This window comes from Pongo pygmaeus, chromosome 2 (assembly GCF_028885625.2).
Source record: "Pongo pygmaeus isolate AG05252 chromosome 2, NHGRI_mPonPyg2-v2.0_pri, whole genome shotgun sequence".
Taxonomy (NCBI): domain Eukaryota; kingdom Metazoa; phylum Chordata; class Mammalia; order Primates; family Hominidae; genus Pongo; species Pongo pygmaeus.
Genome location: NC_085930.1, coordinates 155708638 through 155733116, shown reverse-complemented (window position 1 = coordinate 155733116; position 24479 = coordinate 155708638). Strand labels below are relative to the sequence as shown.

Genomic DNA, 24479 nt, shown 5'->3' with positions numbered 1-24479 from the left:
AACTGCAAGGCAGCAGCAAGGCTGATGGAGGTGCACCCGCCATTGCTGGGCTTGAGTAGGTAAACAAAGTGGCTGGGAAGCTTGAACTGGGTGGAGCCCACCGCAGCTCAAGGAGGCCTGCCTGCCTCTGTAGACCACCTCTGGGGGCAGGGCATAGCCAAACAAAAGACAGCAGAAACATCTGCAGACTTAATGTCCCTGTCTGACAGCTTCAAAGAGAATAGTGGTTCTCCCAGCACACAGCTGGAGATCTGAGAATAGAAAGACTGCCTCTTCAAGTGAGTACCTGACCCCCGAGTAGCCTAACTGGGAGGCACCCCTCAGTAGGGGCAGACTGACACCTCACACGGCCGGGTACTCCTCTGAGACAAAACTTCCAGAGGAACGAACAGGCAGCAACATTTGCTGTTCACCAATATCTGCTGTTCTGCAGCCTCCACTGCTGATACCCAGGCAAACAGGGTCTGGAGTGGACCTCCAGTAAACTCCAACAGACCTGCAGTTGAGGGTCCTGACTGTCAGAAGGAAAACTAATAAACAGAAAGGACATCCACACCAAAACCCCATCTGTACGTCACCATCTTCAAAGACCAATGGTAGATAAAACCACAAAGATGGGGAAAAAGCAGAGCAGAAAAACTGGAAACTCTAAAAATCAGAGTGCCTCTCCTCCTCCAAAGGAACACAGCTCCTCACCAGCAATGGAAAAAAGCTGGACGGAGAATGACTATGACTAGTTGAGAGAAGAAGGCTTCAGACGATCAAACTACTCCGAGCTAAAGGAGGAAGTTTGAACCCATAGCAAAGAGGTTAAAAACCTTGAAAAAAAATTAGACAAATGGCTAACAAGAATAACAAACGCAGAGAAGTCCTTAAATGACCTGATGGAGCTGAAAACCATGGCACGAGAACTACGTGATGAATGCACAAGCCTCAGTAGCTGATTTGATCAACTGGAAGAAAGGGTATCAGTGATGGAAAATCAAATGAATGAAATGAAGTGAGAAGAGAAGTTTAGAGAAAAAAGAATAAAAAGAAATGAACAAAGCCTCCAAGAAATATGGGACTATGTGAAAAGACCAAATCTACATCTGATTGGTGTATCTGAAACTGACGGGAAGAATGGAACCAAGCTGGAAAACACTCTGCAGGATATTATCCAGAAGAACTTCCCCAATCTAGCAAGGCAGGCCAACATTCAAATTCAGGAAATACAGATAATGCCACAAAGATACTCCTCAAGAAGAGCAACTCCAAGACACATAATTGTCAGATTCACCAAAGTTGAAATGAAGGAAAAAATGTTAAGGGCAGCCAGAGAGAAAGGTCAGGTTACCCACAAAGGGAAGCCCATCAGACTAATAGCTGATCTCTTGGCAGAAACTCTACAAGCCAGAATAGAGTGGGGGCCAATATTCAACATTCTTAAAGAAAGGAATTTTCAACCCAGAATTTCATATCCAGCCAAACTAAGCTTCATAAGTGAAGGAGAAATAAAATACTTTACAGACAAGCAAATGCTGAGAGATTTTGTCACCACCAGACCTGCCCTACAAGAACTCCTGAAGGAAGAACTACACATGGAAAGGAACAACCAGTACCAGCTACTGCAAAAACATGCCAAATTGTAAAGACCATTGAGGCTAGGAAGAAACTGCATCAACTAACGAGCAAAAGAACCAGCTAACATCATAATGTCAGGATCAAATTCACACATAACAATCTTAACCTTAAATGTAAATGGGCTAAATGCTCCAATTAAAAGACACAGACTGGCAAATTGGATAAAGAGTCAAGACCCATCAGTGTGCTGTATTCAGGAAACCCATCTCATGTGCAGAGACACACATAGGCTCAAAATAAAAGGATGGAGGAAGATCTACCAAGCAAATGGAAAACAAAAAAAGGCAGGGGTTGCAATCCTAGTCTCTGATAAAACAGACTTTAAACCAACAAAGATCAAAAGAGACAAAGAAGGCCATTACATAATGGTAAAGGGATCAATGCAACAAGAAGAGCTAACTATCCTAAATATATATGCACCCAATACAGGAGCACCCAGATTCATAAAGCAAGACCTTAGAGACCTACTAAGAGACTTAGACTCCCACACAATAATAATGGGAGACTTTAATACCCTGCTGCCAATATTAGACAGATCAACGAGACAGAAAGTTAACAAGGATATCCAGGAATTGAACTCAGCTCTGCACCAAGCGGACCTAATAGACATCTACAGAACTCTCCACCCCAAATCCACAGAATATACATTTTTTTCAGCACCACACCACACCTATTCCAAAATTGACCACATAGTTGGAAGTAAAGCACTCCTCAGCAAATGTAAAAGAACAGAAATTATAACAAACTGTCTCTCAGACCACAGGGCAATCAAACTGGAACTCAGGATTAAGAAACTCACTCAAAACCACTCAACTACGTGGGAACTGAACAACCTGCTCCTGAATGACTACTGGGTACATAACAAAATAAAGGCAGAAATAAAGATATTCTTTGAAACCAGTGAGAACAAAGACATAACATATCAGAATCTCTGGGACACATTCAAAGCAGTGTGTGAGGGAAATTTATAGCACTAAATGCCCACAAGAGAAAGCAGGAAAGATGTAAAATTGACAGACACCCTAACATCACAATTAAAAGAACTAGAGAAGCAAGAGCAAACACATTCAAAAGCTAGCAGAGCCAAGAAATAACTAAGATCAGAGCAGAACTGAAGGAGAGAGAAAAACACAAAAAACCCTTCAAAAAATGATGAGTTAATGGGTGCAGTACACTAACATGGCACATGTATACATATGTAACAAACCTGCACGTTGTGCACATGTACCCTAAAACTTAAAGTATAATAGTAATAAAATTTTAAAAAAATCAATGATTCCAGGAGCTGGTTTTTTGAAGAGATCAACAAAATTGTTAGACCGCTAGCAAGACTAATAAAGAAGAAAAGAGAGAAGAATCAAATAGATTCAATAAAAAAATGATAAAGGGGATATCACCACTGACCCCACAGAAATACCAACTACCATCAGAGAATACTATAAACACCTCTACGCAAATAAACTAGAAAATCTAGAGGAAATGGATAAATTCCTTGACACATACACCCTCCCAAGACTAAACCAGGAAGAAGTTGTATCTCTGAATAGATCAATAACAGGCTCTGAAATTGAGGCAATAATTAACAGCTTACCAACCAAAAGAAGTCCAGGACCAGATGGATTCACAGCCAAATTCTACCAGAGGTACAAGGAAGAGCTAGTACCATTCCTTCTGAAACTATTCCAATCAATAGAAAAAGAAGGAATCCTCCCCAACTCATTTTATGAGGCCAGAATCATCCTGATACCAAAGCCTGGCAGAGACACAATAAAAAAAGAGAATTTTAGACCAATATCCCTGATGAACATCAATGCAAAAATCCTCAATAAAATACTGGCAAACTGAATCCAGCAGGGCATCAAAAAGCTTATCCATGATGATCAAGTGGGCCTCATCCCTGGGATGCAAGGCTGGTTCAACATACACAAATCAATAAATGTAATCCAGCATATAAACAAGACCAATGACAAAAACCACATGATTATCTCAACAGATGCAGAAAAGGCCTTTGACAAAATTCAACAACCTTCATGCTAAAAACTCTCAATAAATTAGGTATTGATGGGACGTATCTCAAAATAATAAGAGCTATCTATGACAAACCCACAGCCAATGTCATACTGAATGGGCAAAAACTGGAAGCATTCCCTTTGAAAACTGGTACAAGGCAGGGATGCCCTCTCTCACCACTCCTACTCAACATAGTGTTGGAAGTTTTGACCAGGACAATCAGGCAGGGGGAGGAAATAAAGGGTATTCAATTAGGAAAAGAGGAAGTCAAATTGTCCCTGTTTGCAGATGACGTGATTGTATACCTAGAAAACCCCATCGTCTCAGCCCAAAATCTCCTTAAGCTGATAAGCAACTTCAGCAAAGTCTCAGGATACAAACTCAATGTGCAAAAATCACAAGCATTCTTATACACCAATAACAGACAAACAGAGAGCCAAACCATGAGTGAACTCCCATTCACAATTGCTTCAAAGAGAATAAAATACTTAGGAATCCAACTTACAAGGGATGTGAAGGACCTCTTCAAGGAGAATTACAAACCACTGCTCAACAAAATAAAAGAGGATACAAAGAAATGGAAGAACATTCCATGTTCATGGGTAGGAAGAATCAATATCATGAAAATGGCCATATTGCCCAAGGTAATTTATAGATTCAATGCCACCCCCTTCAAGCGACCAATGACTTTCTTCACAGAATTGGGAAAAACTACTTTAAAGTTCATATGGAACCAAAAAAGAGCCCGCATTGCCAAGTCAATCATAAGCCAAAAGAAAAAGCTGGAGGCATCACGCTACCTGACTTCAAACTATACTACAAGGCTACAGTAACCAAAACAGCATGGTACTGGTACCAAAACAGCATGGTACTGGTACCAAAACAGACATATAGACCAATGGAACAGAACCGAGCCCTCAGAAATAATGCCACGTATCTACAACTATCTGATCTTTAAGAAACCCAACAAAAACAAGAAATGGGGAAAGGATTCCCTATATAATAAATGGTGCTGGGAAAACTGGCTAGCCATATGTAGAAAGCTGAAACTGGATCCCTTCCTTACACCTTATACAAAAATTAATTCATGATGGATTAAAGACTTATATGTTAGACCTAAAACCATAAAACCCCTAGAAGAAAACCTAGGCATTACCATTCAGGACATAGGCATGGGCAAGGACTTCATGTCTAAAACACCAAAAGCAATGGCAACAAAAGCCAAAATTGACAAATGGGATCTAATTAAACTAAAGAGCTTCTGCACAGCAAAAGAAACTACCATCGGAGTGAACAGGCAACCTACAGAATGGGAGAAAATTTTTGCAACCTACTCATCTGACAAAGGGCTAATATCCAGAATCTACAATGAACTCAAACAAATTTACAATAAAAAACAAACAACCCCATCAACAAGTGGGCAAAGGATATGAACAGACACTTCTCAAAAGAAGACATTTATGCAGCCAAAAGACACATGAAAAAATGCTCATCATCACTGGCCATCAGAGAAATGCAAATCAAAACCACAATGAGATACCATCTCACACCAGTTAGAATGGTGATCATTAAAAAGTCAGGAAACAACAGGTGCTGGAGAGGATGTGGAGAAATAGGAACACTTTTACACTGTTGGTGGGACTGTAAACTAGTTCAACCATTGTGGAAGTCAGTGTGGCAATTCCTCAAGGATCTAGAACTAGAAATACCATTTGACCCAGCCATCCCATTACTGGGTATATACCCAAAGGATTATAAATCGTGCTGCTATAAAGACACACACACACATATGTTTATTGCGGCACTATTCACAATAGCAAAGACTTGGAACCAACCCAAGTGTCCAACAATGATAGACTGGATTAAGAAAATGTGGCACATATACACCATGGAATACTATGTGCCATAAAAAATGATGAGTTCATGTCCTTTGTAGGGACATGGATGAAGCTGGAAACCATCATTCTCAGTAAACTATCGCAAGGACAAAACACCAAACACCGCATGTTCTCACTCATAGGTAGGAATTGAACAATGAGATCACGTGGACACAGGAAAGGGAATATCACACACTGGGACCTATTGTGGGGTAGGGGGAGGGGGAAGGGATAGCATTAGGAGATATACCTAATGTTAAATGACGAGTTAATGGGTGCAGCACACCAACATGGCACATGTATACATATGTAACAAACCTGCATGTTGTGCACATGTACCCTAAAACTTAAAGTATAATTAAAAATAAACATATATTAAGATATACATTAAAAAATTAAAATTCAGACTTCATGATTCACCAAAGTTTTCCAGATTAATGTGTGAAGTCTGCAAAATAGATTAGTTATCGCAGACTTCTATTGGCATTGCCCATAAGTATTCTATGACTGGCGTGGATTAAAAACTTAATGAAAAATGTCATTTTATACATGTCAGTTTATAAGTGCTAAAATTTTAAAGAAATATAGGTAGTTACATCAGTCAGGGTTCTCTCGAGAGACAGAACTAATAGAAAGACAGATTATATATTATATATGTATATGTACACACATATATGTGTATAGTTCTCTCTCTCTAGAGAACAGTGTGACTTAATAAACACACATATATATGTGTGTATATATATATCTGCCTCTCTATTAATTCTGTCTCTCTAGAGAACTCTGACTAATATAACATATATATTTATACACACATATATATATGTATGTATGTGGAGATGTGTTAAATTGCTCAAGTAATGAAACCACATCTGGCACAGCAGCTGCAATTGGAGTCACCACTTGGTTAAGCTTACGATAATCCACCATCATTCTCCAAGATCCATCTGTTTTCTGCACAGGTCAAATGGGAGAGTTGAATGGGGATGTGGTGGAAATCATCACCCCTGCCTCTTTCAAGTCCTTGATGATGGCACTAATATCCACAACCCCTCCAGGGATGTGATATTGTTTTTGATTTACTATTGTTCTAGATATAGGCAGCTCTAATGGCTTTCTTTTGGCCTTTCCCACCATAGTAGCCCTCACCCTACCAGTCAGAGAGCCAATTTGGGGGTACTGCCATAGGCTAAGTATGTCTATGCCAATTATGCATTCTGACACCGGGAAAATGATGAATCCGGGGACCGACTGGATCCACTATAAGTCAGACTTGAGCTAAAAATCCATTAATTATCTAACCTCCATAAGCCCCTACTTTAACTGGAGAAGCACAGTGACGTTTTGGGTCCCCTGGAATCAACGTCAGCTCAGAGCCAGTGTCCAATAGTCCCTGAAATTTCTGGTCATTTCCCCTTTCACAATGCACAGTTACCCTGGTAAAAGTTTGGAGGTCTCCTTGTGGAAGGATGGGAGAGTCACTGCATAAATTGTTGGTAATGTAGAGGTCTCTTTCCTCAAGGGGACCCGGCCTCCCCTTCATTCAAGGGGTTCTGGGTCTGTAACTGACTCAAGTCCGAAAATTGATTGAGGGACCGTGATTCTCTGTTTTTATAATTCAGATTAGCCTTTTGTCCATTCGACCTAGCAGTTTTCTGCTTGCATAAGCTTCCTATCAATTTCACTTCTAGGAACACTCTGATTAATTAGCCAATGCCAGAGCTCTATGCAAATCAGACCATTCTGATTGCTGCTTTGCCCCTGCTGTCTATTATGGTAGCTATGCTCACCTTGCCTTTGATGATTGAGTGCCACCACTTGGCCCCTGCCACCTTAGGATCCAATTATTCCCATTATATTTAAATTTTGTAGTTGAGTGACTGCGGTTTCCACTGTTAGATCTGACATACAGAAAAGAGCAATTACAGGGCTCTTCAAAGATGCAGATGCTGCCTTCACAAATCTGTTTCACAAGGCATTGGTCACGGGTATATCTTTTGAACCCCCACTAGCTGTTATGAATAGGTCTAAAGTGACTAACCCACTCCACCAACCCAATCAACCAAGCCTTTGGATCCCTTCCTCTGCATTAAACCAAGGGAGATCAGGCATTTCCAGCTCACTCACAGTGGGCCATCTTTTTTTTTTTTTTTTGAGGCAAAGTTTCACTCTTGTCAGCCAGGCTGGAGTGCAATGGCGCTTCTTGGCTCACTGCAACCTCTACCTCCCAAGTTCAAGCAATTCTCCTACCTCAACCTCCCAAGTAGCTGGAATTACAGGTGCCCACCACCAGACCCAGCTATTTTTTTGTATTTTTAGTAGAGACAGGGTTTCACTATGCTGTCCAGGCTGGTCTCAAACTCCTGACCTTGTGATCCACCTGCCTCGGCCTCCCAAAGTGCTGGGATTACAGGTGTGAGCCACTGTGCCCAGCCAGGGCCATCTTTTAATCCATATTTCAGCTAACCAAGCAAATAAACTCTTAGAACCATTTTTAACTCCTCAAGGTGCAACATTAAATGCAGAGTCCCTACTTAGTGGGCCCAATCAATAAATTCAGCCTGATGCACCTCTATGTTCCTTCCACCATTATTACACATCCTTAATATCAATTCCCATGCCTGTTCTTCAGATTTCTGCTTATATAAATTAGAAATCTCAAGCAGTTCTTTTAGAGTGTAGCACACTTTCTCATGGGTCACAGTCTCAACCTCATCTCTAGGGGCCCACCAGGACGTTAGTCTAGTTATAGGTCTAGAAGCAAACAAGGGTGTTGGCGTCGGCTCCTTCAGAAAATCAACATTATCTTTTCTGACAACTACCTCAGGGGATGCCATCGCTGTTGTCTCAGGCAGTGCAGGGTTTATCTCCTCAGACAAAGTGGGAAGGCTGATGGCAGCATGGGTCAGGGAGGGGATGTTACCTCTCCTGGAGAGATGGGGAAATTGTTTCTTCTGACAAAACAGGTTCATCAGAGTTTAGAAACTCAGTGACCCCCAGCTTCATCAGAGTCCTCCCTCACGTCCCGATTCCAAGTTGCAGAGTGCCATTCTTTTCCAATCAATGTCCTCATTTTAACAGTAGACACCTGGTGAGGTTGTGCATGCCCCTTTCATTGCAGGTCAGCCACTCACATGATAAGAGCTTGTGTCTGTTTTTCCACAATTTCAGATAAGACTCCCACTCAGGGCAATCTTAGCAGATTTGAGGCTCAGTATCTGCTTCTGTAGCAGGAGTTAGAATCCCTGAGTTCATTATTTTATTTCATCACTTTGTCCACTGAACTTAGCCAGCTTCATTATGTCCTTGGTTCACCACATATGGTAAAAGGTAGTACGCGTAGAGTCACTAAACTCCTCACCTCTCTTGAGCAGTGTATCAGGAGAATTTCATGCATTTGTTTTGCATAACTCTCTAAACAGTTCACATCAAGGACTATTAGTTGCTCCATCCTATTATAAGTAGATTCCTTAGCATCTTTGAAGTCTAATCATATTAAGCAGCCAACTCCATAAACCCTAGTACCAAAGAAAGACCTTCATCTTTAATGTTGTTCCTCTAGAACCACTCCTGGTACCAAACTCTGTATTAGTCAGCGTTCTCTAGAGACACAACTAATTTTATATATATCATATTATATATATAAAATTTATATATATGATATATATAAAGGGGAATTTAGTAAGTATTAACTCACATGATCACAAGATCCCACAATGGGCCATCTGCAAGCTGAGGAGCAAGGAGAGCCAGTCCGACTCCCCAAACTGAAAAACTTTGAGTCCAGTATTTGAGGCCAGGAAGCATCCAGCACAGGAGAAAGATGTATGCTGGAAGGCTAGGCCAGTCTAGTCTTTTCACCTTTTACTGCCTACTTTATATTCTAGCTGTGCTGGCAGCTGATTAGATGGTGCCCACCCAGATTAAGGGTGAATCCACCTTTCCTAGCCCACTTTCTCAAATGTTAATCTCCTTTGGCAACACCCTCACTGACATGCCTAGGATCAATACTTTGCATCCTTCAATCCAATCAAGTTGACACTCAGTACTAACCATCACAGTAGTCACAACATTTAAGTAATCATGCAGTATTTCTGACTCTATTACCCTTAGTGTTTCCAATGATTGCCAGTAATTAAAACTTAACTCCACTTATTGAAGTGTCAATCCAGCTGAATTCAGATGCCATATCCTGTCTTAATCTTGTATTATTTGGCCATCTTGGAATGGAAGATGGAAAAGATGGACATTCATTTTTTAAAAAAGAAAATTACCCAAAAAGCTTAGAATTAGGCCATTTTTAAAATATGGAGAGATCAAATTGTCTATTTTTACTTCAGAAATGAGTAAATTGAGACCTGAGAAGGTTAAGTGACATTAATGAAATAAAATGTATACATGCTCTGAGAACAAGGATTTTCTTTCGTTTTGAAAGGCTGTTTTCTTAAGATATTTTTATTATTTGGATTTAGCTTCAAAAACATTAATCCCTTTTAATGAAAAGAAAAGTAGCTTTATATTTAGACTGGTTTATTTTCATCCACATAATCTGTCGGCATATCAACAGTTGTTTCAGAAATTTAGATACTTTGATTATGCATTATTTATATTTCCTTTCAATGACAAAAATAAAACATAGTGTACAGTGATATTTTAATTACAGTAATGGCCCAGAGATTCTAAAAAAAAAAAAATAACGGAAGCTCTTTTTTACTTAACAGGAGAAAACTAAGTTGGCTGTGCTGTTGCACCTGCTTGTAGGAATTTATTGGAAGAAATGGAATTGGAGATATTTGCCCTTTTTATTAAATCAGCTTAATAGTTCTCAGCACCACCTGCTACTACATTGTATAATTAATCTTAGGGTACTAGATTTTCTCCAGATGTTCAGCTTTCTGTTTTGCTGGGGGTTGTGGCTTTTTTTTTGTTTAAGAGACTAATAGGTCACATTTTTTGCCTGTGGCAAAAACAGAGAAACAGGTCATTTCAAATGTTTCATGTTAAGAAAGAAAAATTCATTGCTGATTTTGAAGATTTCTTTTTTAGATTTAATAGTGAGCTAATATGGCATTTCTGAGGACAATTGATAACTAGGTAGAAATTTACTGAGGTAAAATAAACTCCTTCAAGTTAAACTTAGGGATTGCTCCATGAATGCATTTTAAATATCTTATTCTTACAATGCTTTTTTTTTTAAATTTTCCACTGTTTGTAGGCTAGGATAGCTTTGTGCAATTTTAAGTTGATTAAATAATTATACCAAAGCATACGATGAATAATCTGTTGATTTTGTCTGTCATTTGGTGGTGAAAGCACAATTCAGCATGCAGACTATTTTCACAACATAGTCTATTTTATGACCAGAAAACATACATACTTTTTTCAGTAAATTTTTGCTAGGATAAGATGTAAGTTGTAGCTATGTTGAAATTGGACCCTCCCCTTCTAAGAACAAGAATAAGCTAAAGGTGTCAGGAGAACCCTCTCAGGTGTAAATAAAGGTCAATCTCTTTGTAGTTCAATCTTCCCAGTATTGCATAAGTTTGTGTGGCAATCATGTTAAAGCCTCATTCTGGAGGAAGAGAGTAGCTAGGAATGTGAACCTATGATGTAAATTGGGGCATATAATTGTACTCATCATTTGCCAAATCTTGGAGAATTTGTCCTGTTAAACTTCTGGAAACTAGACGAGACCCTTATCTTGGTTGGTTGGCTTTCAGGATTTTGAATGGGTACATATTTATACTATATGCCACATTAAGCTTTAAATTAATTTGAAACTTTTTCAAAATAGATTAAAAACAGGGCTGATGAGCTAAGCCAACCTTTAGGAACTGACCAACTTTAAGATTGGGAAAGAGGATCACTGAGACTCCCTTCAAAGTTGCTCCACTCATTCAGCCAACCTGCAGTACTTTATGGAGACTTCCTGAAATTTGACGGCCAATGCTGCTACTGTGTAAGGAGGACTCCACCGGCGCCCAGGAGTCCCAAGTGTCTCTAAATGCAACTCACTGCCCCTCATAGCACTAGGCTGGGGGGCACAACAGTTCTTAAGGTGCTACATATTAGATAATTCCTGGTTGCACTTCTGTATTCTGTCCCTATTGCAGGACCTAGAGTAAATAACTCACATACCATATTAACATTCAATCTGAGCATTATAAGTAAATGGGTTAATATCGTATGTGAGTTATTTACTCTGATTTACAGAGAAATTTACAAATCTTACTGGATTAGTCTTTTCTCATTGCATGAGATTGTCTATTCCTAATTAAACAACCAGTTTTCAACTCTGCTACTCTCATTTATCATCCAACTTTTCTAATTTAACACCAATATCTTGGGCAGGAGAGAAACATTTCCCTGGAAACAAATTATTGAGAAAATATCGGCATTGTATATATCCATTCTATAAATTAAAGCAAAAGACAAAAACATGTAACAATTTTTGATGAGATAAGAGATCTCTGATCGTGTTCTACCAAAAAAATTTTCTAATGTAATGGTAAAAAAATAGATCTTACTTTTTATCCCCTAAATTTTGTACTTCAACTGAGGAAACATTATTAAAAATAAAATTTGGTATTACACTGTTGAATGTAGAAGTTTGTCTGTCCTATTTCCCTCAACCCCCTTTTAATTGAGATTTTGGAGGTGGGAGAAGCAAGAAACAACTTGAAGTTGATAAAGATAAATAACTTATATAAAGTGATTTTTAAATTTTTGGTAAAAAACATTTACTAAATATATATTGTGTATGTGTGTTTCCTCCTATTTTAGAGGCCAGTACTATAAACTTTTATTTTGTCAACAAATACTATAAGCCAAGCACTATTTTAAGCACAGGAGATAATAATAGATAGAAGAAATAAAAATCCCAAGCCTCACTGAATTTACATACTGGTAGGAAAGTCAAACAAAAACACAATATATAACTAAACTTTAAAGTTTATTAGGTGATAAGTGCTAGTGACAAAAGTAAACCAGAGTAAAGGGGATTGTGAGGACTACAGGGGTGTGATTGTAAATGGGGTGATTTCAGTAAGAGTTTCAGGCAGAGAGAATAGCCTCTGCTAAGGCCCTGTGGTGCAACCATCCTAGGAAAGGTTGAAGATCAAGAAAGATACTAGAACACTTGGCAGCAAAGAGAACAAGGGAGAGAGTAGAGGAAGTTGTGAAAGTGGAGAGTGAATAATGGTGGGCCAAACAGCGTGGTAAGCTATTGTAAGAAGATAATTTTACTCTCATTGAAAAGACACCATCAGAGGCTTTTGAGCAGGGGAGTGACATAATCTGATATAAATTTTAAGAGGCCTTCTGGCTGCTGTAATGACTGAGGATTATGATAGAGGGAGGTGGGGATAGCTGGATAAGGGTAGAAGCAGAGAGTTTCACGCTCTTGAAGGATCTTGGGGTCTAGTTCAGAAGCCAGACATGCCCATAAATTGTGAAGGTGAGTATTGATGGTGAAGTAGAAGGAAAGTGTGGCCTGAGTGTGGTCTGAGAAAAGAAGCAGGCTATCTCAGGGTCAAATTCACTCGTTTCCAAATCTTCACGTTTCATGTTGGTTGATTTTGTAAAGTCCTTCTGGCATGTGAAGGCAGAAAAGGACAGCTGGAGGATGATGCATTTTTATTAAAAATATTTACCAATTCTTTATTATAACTGTAATATCCTTGTTTTAAGTATAGAAAAGTATAAATTAATAAGTAAAAAGTTAAATTAAGAAATTTAAATTTTGGTATGGGAGCAGTGGCTCACGTCTGTAAGCCGAGGCAGTCGAATCACCTAACGTCGGGAGTTCGAGACCAGCCTGACTAACATGGAGAAACCCCATCTCTACTAAAAATACAAAATTAGCCGGTCGTGGTGGCACATGCCTATAATCCCAGTTACTCGTGAGGCTGGGAAAATTGCTTGAACCCATGAGGCGGAGGTTATGGTGAGCCGAGATCGCGCCATTGCCCTCCAGCCTGGGCAACAAGAGTGAAACTCTGTCTCAAAAAAAATAAAATAAATAAATAAGTAAATTTAAATTTTAAACATAGAAACCAGCCATAATGTCATCATCAACACATCATCACTGTTTACATTGCTATGTAAGGTCTTCCCTCACTGGGGATTGGTTCCAGGACCTCCATATATACATAAATCCATACATACTCAAGTACCCCAATTTGCCCAGTGGAACCTGTGTATAGAAAAGTTGGGCCTCAGTATATGCAAGTTTCACATCCTGCTAATACTGTATTTTTGATTTTGGTTCTGTTGAAAAAAATCTGCATATGAGTGGACCCACATAGTTCAAATCCATATTGTTCCAGGGTCAAACGTATTTCATTCCAGCCCTTATTTATTTACCATCTATCTACTTACCTATCTATGAAGAATTAGAAAAAAAATACTCTATGTAATTTGATTCTGTTTTTTCACTCAAATTTTCCCCTTTGCATGGAATTACTTGCGGAAGCTATGATATTTATGGCAGCATTTCCATTGTAGAGACGTAGCATTATTTCACCATAGCCCATGAAGTTAGAAAAAAATGGAATGTTTTACTTTTATATTGTTTTGATCATTCTCAAATATAAATCTTTTAATATAATTAAAATACACAAGAATTTATTTAATAATGCATTTTTCATTTGATTTTGGTGCCTTGTTTTTCTTTACCTCCTTTTTTCCTTACTGAGGTACACATACTCTTCTGAGTTATTTATAAAATTTCATTATATAGTAAGGTTATTAAACATTCAGCCATGTATATTGTGTATATATTTGTCATTTTACATTTTAATTTGCATGCTGATATCTTAAAGTTTTAGATAGTAAATTTTTTTTCTTATTTTTTCCTTGTTTTTGGAAATACTATTTTTCATCCTGATATATTCACATCTAGTTTTCTACAAGCTGTAATATGTTTATCTTTGTTATTTCCTCCCCAATCCAAACTCATTCTTCAACTAGACTTTCTTTTTGTAAAGACAGAGATGAAAATCTAAGCTGACTTTTGTTTTCTCAGTACATGGTGAGTTTTCCCAATAGCACAGCTAAAATAGTCAATTCTTTTCTCATTAAATTGTTATGTTTGCCTTATTGCATATTGAGTTTTTACATATACTAGGCTCTGTTTCCACTGATCTATTTACATTTTTTATGCTGAAGTATGTTTTGATAGGTGTAAGAACTATTTCTGGGACATTTTAAATATTAAACATATAATTTAGTTGGTTTGAGGAAATCAGACTATCAAAGAAGCTTCTTTGGAGGGTGATTTTTTTTTTCTTTTTCTTATTTCTGTTTCTGTCTAGAAACAAAATGGTATTTATCATTTATTCTATCTTTTATTCTGAATAAGCTCTCAGAATAAACTTTCCCCCATGCTGTAGATATTTGACCAGAAACAAATTTTCAGAATTTGATGTTAAATCAAACAAACCCCTGATTTCCTATATGAATACAGTGTAAAATAAGCAACATTTCTGATAGGTTAAGTGCCTGAATACGTAAATATGAATGAGTGAATAAATGAATGAAATTTGGTATAGAAACAGATACTCAAGGTAAGATTTTCATGATGAAGTAAGTACACTGTTAAACACAAAACTAAGAAACCTGAATATATTCACTAATTTTATGGTTCAAGGTGTGAGCTCTAATTCCAAATTTTGGAATTCTAGCAAAGAATATGGTTTGAGACAGGAATAAATGAATACAAATATAATATAACTTTCTAATTTTGTCAATTTTTACTCTAAAAATGAGTGGTAATATGTTTCTTGTGGTAAAATTTAAAGGTTTTAGGCCCTAGTTAGCCTGACAAATGAAATGGGAAGCAAATCAGAGAGTTGTTCTCTTTTTAACCACAGTTTTTCTTGTATTGTAATTTTTGTCTCTCATATTACTTCTTTCTTTTTCCCTCTTTTTCTACTTACTTTTCTTCCTCCTCTTAAGATTTTCTTCCCCTTTTCTTCCATTTTATTTTCTAAAAATTCCGATCTAATTAACTTCAACAGGAAAGGTCTAATAGCCAGTCAGTCATGAAAAAGGAAAAAAAGAAAGCAAGAAAAGAAACTATCAAATGATTAATATATCTTTCTCATTATGCAGTAGATTAGATATTACTGTTTTGACTTCCTAGTCTCAGGAGAAAGACTTGGCTAAGAAAGAATACAACAAAACATTCATTAGTATAACATATGGCAAAAATAATGAAAGTGGGACCTAACAAACCCATTCAGGTTAAAATCTTAAAGCTGTAATTGTAAGATAATTGCACAGTCTTATTGTCGGGCAGTTACAGCCTGAGACTAATAGGATGCCAAGGGAAATGTTGATCAGCACTTGAGAGACTTAATTTTCCCCAAATTTTATTCACCAACTTGTTCAATGAATAGGGCTCTCTTCTGAAGTTGCTATTCATGTGTGAGTTACTGAGCAGTTATGTGCTTAAAAGTGGTGGTCAAACAGAGCTGGCTGTGAGGACTTGGAGTGGGCACTCGGATGAGAAAAGAAAAAAATACATTCTCCCAAAAAGTTTATTCCAAGATGTAGAAAATGGTCTTAACATCTAGGTTGCATTTATATCCAGACTGCACTGACTGTGCCAAAGATGTGACTCATAAGTGTGCTAAACTATTACATTAATCTTATTTTAAAAATTTACTCCAGTTAAGAAAGTCACTTGGATGTTTCCAAGAATAATTTCTAAGATTGATCAAATGCTAAAGTCTATGAAAATTTTCTTTTATTAGTTGCTGTATGATCACAAAGTTACATTCTGCTTTAAGGTGCTTATAAACAACAATATTTCAGGAATATAGAAATTATCAGCGTTCAGATACTTTCAATTAATCCATTTTTAATAGAAAAGTGATATATGCTGTATACCATTCTTATTTTAAATGAAGTATGCAGTTTTCTCCCAATAAGTGTTTCTATCATGAGTTTAATAATGAACTTTATGTATAGCACACAGAGAAAACACAGAAAAATATTCCCATCTGCAACAGGCAACCAAAAAGCTCTATTTTGAGTAGCACAATAATTTTATTAATATCAGAATGAACTCCTAAACTTTTGCCAGAATGAAATCATTGATTTTCAAAGTTGCTTAAAGGCTAAAATTAGATGGAAAATGTTTAAACTAAGTTTTGAAAATCAGAATATTTCAAGAAACTTCGTAGTGCACATTTTCAGTACCTTTTTCACAAAGTAAGATATAATATTTGACCTTTTGGCCTAATAGGTTAATTTTACAGATAAGGGCAAAAAACTGCAGAGAGATGCGGGGCCTTTTCCAAAACCATGCATCTACCTGCAAGTAAAACAAAAGCCTCTTCTTTTCTCCAGGACCACAGAACTATTTATGCAAGTAACAATTGATGTAAAGAGATGACACCCTGAATGAGAATGCAAGTAAATTAAAATATTTACTTAAAGATGCTTACTAAGCTTTTCTTTAGTACTTCGATATTTATCATGATTCTGTAAAACACAAAATTGATAGCGTCATTCCTTTGCTCAAAATCCTGTAGCAACAACCCCCACCCTACTTCACTTAGATGAGAAGCCAGTCCTTAAAAGCCTTTGCAGAATCCCGCTGTTCTGTCCCTTATTACATGCTGACCGCATCTCCCACCATTTGCCACCAGATGACTCTGCCTCAACTCTAGCTTCTTCAAATTTGCCAGGCACTTTTGGTCTCAGAGCCTTTGTAGTGCCCTCAGCTCAGGATGCTTTTCCTGAGATGTGACCCTATCTATCTCCCTCATCTTCTTCATGTCTGTGCCCCAGCACTACTTCCAAATGTGGGAAATGAATGGACCTCTGCCCTGTGTCTGTTCTTTTAGCGGTGCCAGTTCTACTTCCCATCTTGCCGAGTCCCACCCCCTACAGAGCAGTTTTCCAAGCCAAGGAGGAACACCTACCTGAAACTGGCAGCTCCTTTCTTGGCTACCCTATCGTTTCCAGGGGTGCCTGGCAAATCTGAAGAGTGAGCCTGCTCTGCTCAAGAACCACAACATCCATTAGGCCTTCCCTGGTTATCTCATTTTAAATCATGCCACCATTATCACCCAGATATCTTTTTGTCTCTTTCCTATAGTACATACTGCCTTTTAAGTTAGTGCATAATTTGTTTATTAATTGTGTCTTTCTTCTTTTGCTAGAATGTACGCTCCATGAGGCAGGGATTTTTGCCTACTTGTTCTCTGCTGAGGCACATTGTTCCAAACAGCGCTTGGCACACACAGTATATGTTCAATAATATTTGTTGGCTGAATGAATAAATGAATAAAGGGTAAAGATCTATCTTCTGTCTTCTGAACAGCTGTGAAAATGATGGAAATTCATTTGGAAATGTTATATTGATTTCAGTTCGTTTTTCTTGCCCATGGAACCTATTTTAATGATTCAAATCTCCTCTCTTTTGGGATCCATCAAGTATTGTCAAAGTTTTTAAAAAATTGACCTTTAAAGTATCAGAGTTTGATCCAAATTTAAACTGTTCAGAAAATTGAATATAAACAGCCACTTTCTTTTAGTTTTTGAACTGTAATTGAGAAGTTATAGATAAGAAAAACCTTCAGTTCAAAACAACTGTGCTTATCAGTTTATAAGTTCTGACTACATATTTTGGGATCTCTAAAGTCATTATATTAAACCTAAAAAAATTTAGCTTCTCAAAGATGTGAGGACTATTTTCTGAAGCAACATTTTCTATAATGTTTTCTAAATATTTTGTAGTTTGCTAAATATTTACCACTGTGTCTAAATAGGATAATTTAATTTAAGGGATCTAGATTTTTTAGAGAGTTATTAAATGGGACCTAGCTTTTTTTTTTTTTTTTTTGAGATGCAGTCTCACTCTTGTTGCCCAGGCTGGAGTGCAGTGGCACGATCTCGGCTCACTGCAACCTCCACCTCCCAGGTTCAAGCGATTCTCCTGCCTCAGCCTCCTGAGTAACTGGGATTACAGGCGCCCACCACCACGCCCGGCTATTTTGTACTTTTAGTAGAGACAGGGTTTTGCCATGTTGGCCAGGTTGGTCTCAAACTCCTGACCTCAGGTGATCCACCCGCCTCAGCCTCCCAAAGTGCTGGGATTACAGGCGTGAACCACCTCACCTGGCTGGGAACTAGATTTTTTTTTACCGTATTATTACGCTTCTACGGTTTGCTGATTGTGTTTAATAAGAATTAGGTGCTGTCTGTGCTAGGTAGAGCAGGAAATTGAGAAATCATGATACTTTGGAAGGCTAAGAACATCTACATCTAGCGACCTTTTCAAGTATTGACAGTAAATTAAAAACAAATATTGGCAAATGTCTTTCAAACACAACCTTTGTTTGTTTGTTTGGATGAATCTCACAAACATAATGTTAAACAACAACAACAACAAGCCAGACACAAAACAGTGCAAACTGTGAGAGAAATTCCATGTCCATGATGTTCCAAATATTCCAGTTAATTTGTGCTTTTACAAGTCAAGATAGCAGTTGCCTACTGATGTACCTGGTGAACTGGAAGGGGTTACTAGAGGTGTTTTGTGGGGTGCTGCTGACATTCTGTCTCTTTGGGTGTTGGTTACTTGGGTGTGTTCACATTCTGAAAATTCATCCAGCGGTTCACTTTTAGTCAAACACAAGCTTTAATATACCACTTTAATCAACAAAAATATTCACATTTTGTCATGATATTCTGAGTGCCTGGAATATAATTTTTGAACTTTAGAAGCCTTAGAGATTGTCTGAATCTAATCTCATTCTTTTACTAGTACCCCAAATAATTTAAGACAGAAATAAATCAAGCAAATGAGCATTAAATTATTTGTTTTTATTTTGACAGATTTAGGGGATACATAGAATGGAACGTGAAATCCTGTAATTTGCAGCAGCATGGATGAAGTGGAGGCTATTATCTTAAGTGAATAATTAAATGTTTTGATAGTAAAAAATCAATGAATGACCTTCTATGTGGGTGCGATCATCAATGTGGGAAGACGGCGGCAGTATACCCAGGACTAGCACAAGTGAACAAATGGAGGTAGGAGTGCTAGAATGGTACTGATAAGTAAGAGTAAGTACTCCAGTTTCATGGGAGTGTCAGGAAGAATTGGGGTCTAGATGAAAAGCAGGGGTCAATGACAGTAGACCTTCACTTGTAGATTTAAGAGTTTGAATTTTACTACTTAAGTAATGAGCTATTGATATTTTTCAGTAATATGATTAGAGTTGTTTTCAAGAATATAAGATTAGTGAGGTGAGCAGAAGATTAGATCAGCATCTAGTGTGTGAAATGATTGGTATTATGTGTAGTTATATTAGATTATTGGGCTATATGGTCCAGGGAGAGAAAAGTCCACCTGAATTCAAGTTATGGTAGTGGAATGGAGAAGACAGAATGGAAAGAATAAATCCTTTCTGGGTGTATTTAAAGGAATACGACAAGTGTATATTTTAGCAACATCTCTTATATAATTGTAGCATGAAGAGAATCCAACTTCTGCTATTACACTTGCATTAGAATCATGAGATGATCCATAGAAATAAAGTGAGAAGGGGTCCGCTCAACATCTTTATGTCACTTTTTCCACTTTGAAACCAGATTGATATTTTTTTAGCTGTTAAACACTTTAGGCCAGATGACCCAAATTCTCTGTCCTCGATCTTTACTGAAAGAGGAACTCACTTGCTACGTTGCAAACTACATTTTAAAAGTAAATAGAAAGCTAAAATATTGTTGGAAACTAGATATTAATAGAAAAATTAAGCAAAATAGATGTTATTGTCTTTCTGTGAAATTATTGCTAAACATGTAATGAAATAACTTAGAGGAAAAAGAGAGATGTAAATGATTCTGAGCACCATTTTGTACCAGATGGTCATCTGAGCATTTGTATAGCAAGCAAGGCAAACTACAGATAAGCCATGTTGTTTGTAAAGGGGATTATGATAAAAATATTGCACAGTATTGTGAAATTTATAGCATTTAAAGTCTTATTTAATTGCTCCTGACAATGGCTATGTTATTAAGGTATTATTTTTCTAATTCATATATAGGAATTCAGAAAACTTTACAGATATGTTTTTACATATTATTTCAGCAAAATGTTTTCTTGTTGAATATGCAATCTAAAATACTCTGCATTTCTAAGTTGTGATATATATTCACTTTTGGTCATATTTCTTACCATAGGAACACATCTCCAACATAATAGTGCAAATCAATGGAAAACATGATTCATTTAACAAAATTTTAATAAATATATTGCAAGATTATATTTTTAAAAGTACGTTTTATCTGTAGTTAGATTTTTAGAAAAAGTAATTTACATTTGATTTAAGGAGGACATTTTTTCTCATTAAGATACACTACTGACAAATCCACAAGACAATGTGTTTTAGGAGGCTAGGTGTATTAAATTATATATGGTCACTTAGGGAATTGTTCAAGGAAATACTAATAGTCACAGTATAAGCCCATAGGTATTATGGCAAGTACATCCATCATGTGAGAACAATTGTCATTAATAAAGCCTTATTGCCAACTACAAAGAGCTTTCAAAGCATTTTCCACTTGGATTATTGTCTTACAGTTTTCAAAGATTCACTTTCTGGCTTAGGAAATGAAAAAAATAAATATCAAAACCCAAAGTGTGCAGTCCTGAAACTAATATTTAGGTCTGACTGATCCTTGCTATAAGAACATAAGCAAAAATAAGACATGTAGAAATGAGTTTAACTCTTCAAATACAGTAGATCAAATAGTCATTGGATAAAAAAGATATTGAAGAAAAATATAACACCTTTTACCAAGAGCATTCATTGAGCATTTAATCTTATAAAACCTTGTGACTGAGTTCTTGTCTCACTATATTGACCTTCTATTTCTCCTATGTTATTATTTAAATTTTTACTAGTTTTATTCAGGCCTTCCCAGAATAACTGGAAGATTTCTGATTGTAAGAAATATGCGTTAAATTTCTCTGAACGTAAAGCTTGTGTAGCAGAGTAAGTAATCATTTGATAAATACACTTAATACAAATTCTTTTTCATCTATTTGAAAATTATTAAAGATTTTACTTGAATTACTAGCTAACATCCAAATACTATCTTTGTACTAGGCATTGTGTTAAGTGTTTGGTGTGGGTTATCTAATTTATTCTTTAAAATATAGCTATTCATGAAATAATGCTACTAACAATATTGTTAGTATTCCCCGTGAAAAGTAAGACATATAATTTGAGTAACTTATTTAGAACCCCACAGCTATTTAGGCAGAGAGATAATTTTAAATTCTGGAAATTGGATGCCAGAGTGTTATTATGATTTTATACCTAGTCCACTCTTTCTTAATTAATGCCTTAGCTTTCACATACATGAGAGTTTGTGAATTCAACTAATATTATAATTCAGCAAGGTGCAAAATGCATCCCTGGAATTAGTTTTCTGTGTGCTCCGCAGCATAGCTACAAGTAATAAGGGACTGTTCTGTACAATCACACAAGGATTCTGAATTTCATTCTGTGCTTTGAAACCCATAGGGCCTGGGCTTTCCCGTCTCCAATTTCATTACTAGGCCTGTCAGATGTAGCCATTCTACTCAGTGGGCCTACCATTCCTCATCCTATTTAAGCGGATCTATGACAACAGCCACCTGCTCTCTGGACTTCATCTTCAGGAGGCCCAGGTTCCAGCCGGTCACTGCTTGTGGTTGTTTAAAGATTCTTTCTCATTGACCACCACTTTCATATATCTGAACGTGGGTAGGAGTCTCAGCACTTTTCGCTCCACTCAATTCAAAATATTTACATTCCTCTGAGTCTATATTTTTAAATCTGATTTCTGTGTAACTTAGGGGTCTTCAGTTGCAAGAAACAGAAAATGACTGAGAGACTGAGAAGAAAAGAGAAGTAATAAAAAATAAGAGAGAAATGAGAGGAGATTTTTATTGGAAGGACATTGGGGTACCTCACAGAATTCAAGCAAAAGCATTTTTTTTAAGACAAGGACACAGGCTCTCCTGTTATCTCCTCAATAGTAACGTGTGGCTTTTCTACTTGGTTTCTTACTATTAGATAACTCAAATCTTATTTAAATCTCAATCTTTTACCCTGGTCATCACTGATAATACTGAAATTTCAAGGACAAAGAATCTGTTACTGAATGTAACTCACTTTAGTGGTCCAAGGAGTGCAAGCCTGTTGAAAAGCAAAGAAAGAAATGTACTCATGTGAGAAACAATAACTACCTAAATTCCTGCACCATACTTTCTTTTTAAAAATATGCGATTTCTAAAATGGCCCCCCTGAACATAACACTTTTCTATGATGTGATCTTAAATGGACTTTTCCCTCTCAATGGGAGCTAACCCAAAGTCATGTCTAAAAGCTAAACATAAAAATGATATCACTGTTCTTTGTGTCTGATATCTCTGAGTGGCATCTATTTTCCTCTAGTTCTGTCATGGTTCTCTTGTGAGATTGTACAAAATATAGGCGAGCCACATACGTAACCCTCACCACTATCTCCTGTGTACAAGAGAAGAAAAAAAATAGAAATATTTTAATACATATCATATTTAATGGTAGTAACAATCACTTCAATACCCTTATGCATATATTACAATATTTCACTTATTGGTGTGTTAGGAAAAGGGAGGCTTCAGTGGCTTTTGCTTTTACTTGGTACTGTAATAACCTTTACTCTATGTACCAGGAAGCCAGTATGGAATTCTGCAATATGCTGTGGTAGGGATTCAAACTATGAATAAAGGAAATATGAAGCTATCCTCAGAGTGGGGATTGGACCACACAGAACTGACTGTGAGATTAATTTACTTTGAATTCTGTTTACCACCTTTAAGCCCCTAATATTGTTAAAAGTTTTGGTCTGCATACTCAAGAACAGTGTTTTATTGGAGCCAGTGCATGAAAATTATAATTAGCTCTCCTTTTCAGGTACACAGTTACCTAGGAAAGTACCCATAATTATCTAAGGGAGATTAGGGACTGGCCCATATTACATGTATCCAACGAATAAAGGCGAATCAACCTTATGGATAAAAGGAGGACTAAGACTTCTAATCAAACTGCTTTCTTACTCATTATTGTTTGAGAATATTTTCCCTTAGGGGACATATGCACTTTTTGATATTAAGATTCAGATAAAATTTAGAGTTAGACATCCCATCCCAAACAAACAAACAAACAAATAATTTCCTGTAAAGATTTCTATCCAGGAATACGACTCATTTTTTAGCACTAAACAGTTTTCTATTTATTACCGCATCTGTTATAACACTATAGAAATCTTGGAATTACAATGGATCAATAAGTGAAAAAATTAATTTAAAAAATTCATTATCAAGTTATCCAGCAGATGCAGGTTTATCCCGAATTGGAGTTCAGCCTGGGAGGATTCTTGGCTTCACTCAGGAAAGAATTCAAGCTCCAGCCAGCAGTGAAAGAAAGAAGTTTATTAGAGCAAGAGCATACAGCAAAATAGCTGCTCCGTAGACAGAACAGGGCTGACCCAAAGGCAGAGTTCCCGGGAGTAGCGGTGTGCAGCCTTATCACTGTCCCACAGAGCAGTGCTTCCTCATAGGCAGAGTTGCCCGGAGTAGCGGTGTATAGCAAAGTGGCTGCTCCACAGGCAGAACAGACCAGAGCAGCAGCAGGAGCAGCAGTGTACCCAAACAGAGCAGTCCAGAGGGGCAGTCCGGGTAGATTGTTGGCCAGCTATATTTATCCTTACTCTTAATTGTATGCTAATTAAGGGGCTGGTTTTCAGAATTTTATAGGAAAGGGGTGGGGAAATTCCTGAAACCATATAAGATAACTTCTGGATCGTTGTCATGGCATTTTTAAACAGTTATGTTTAAAAATAGCGCTGGTGGTCTTTAATCAGTGAAGGCAACTGGAGGTTGCTTTTGTAGCCATCTGTTAGTTTCTGCTTGTTTCT

General features: G+C 37.2%; 1 long non-coding RNA gene across 1 annotated transcript; it reads right to left on the bottom strand.

The window, feature by feature from the left end:
• Nucleotides 1-20794: 20794 nt before the first annotated feature.
• Nucleotides 20795-24092, bottom strand: LOC129034272 (uncharacterized). Its single transcript, XR_008501793.1, has 3 exons — nt 23840-24092; nt 22694-22717; nt 20795-22412 (listed from the first exon to the last, which is right to left on the bottom strand). It is a non-coding gene; the product is annotated as an uncharacterized LOC129034272 (long non-coding RNA).
• Between the last annotated feature and the right edge of the window lie 387 nt (nt 24093-24479).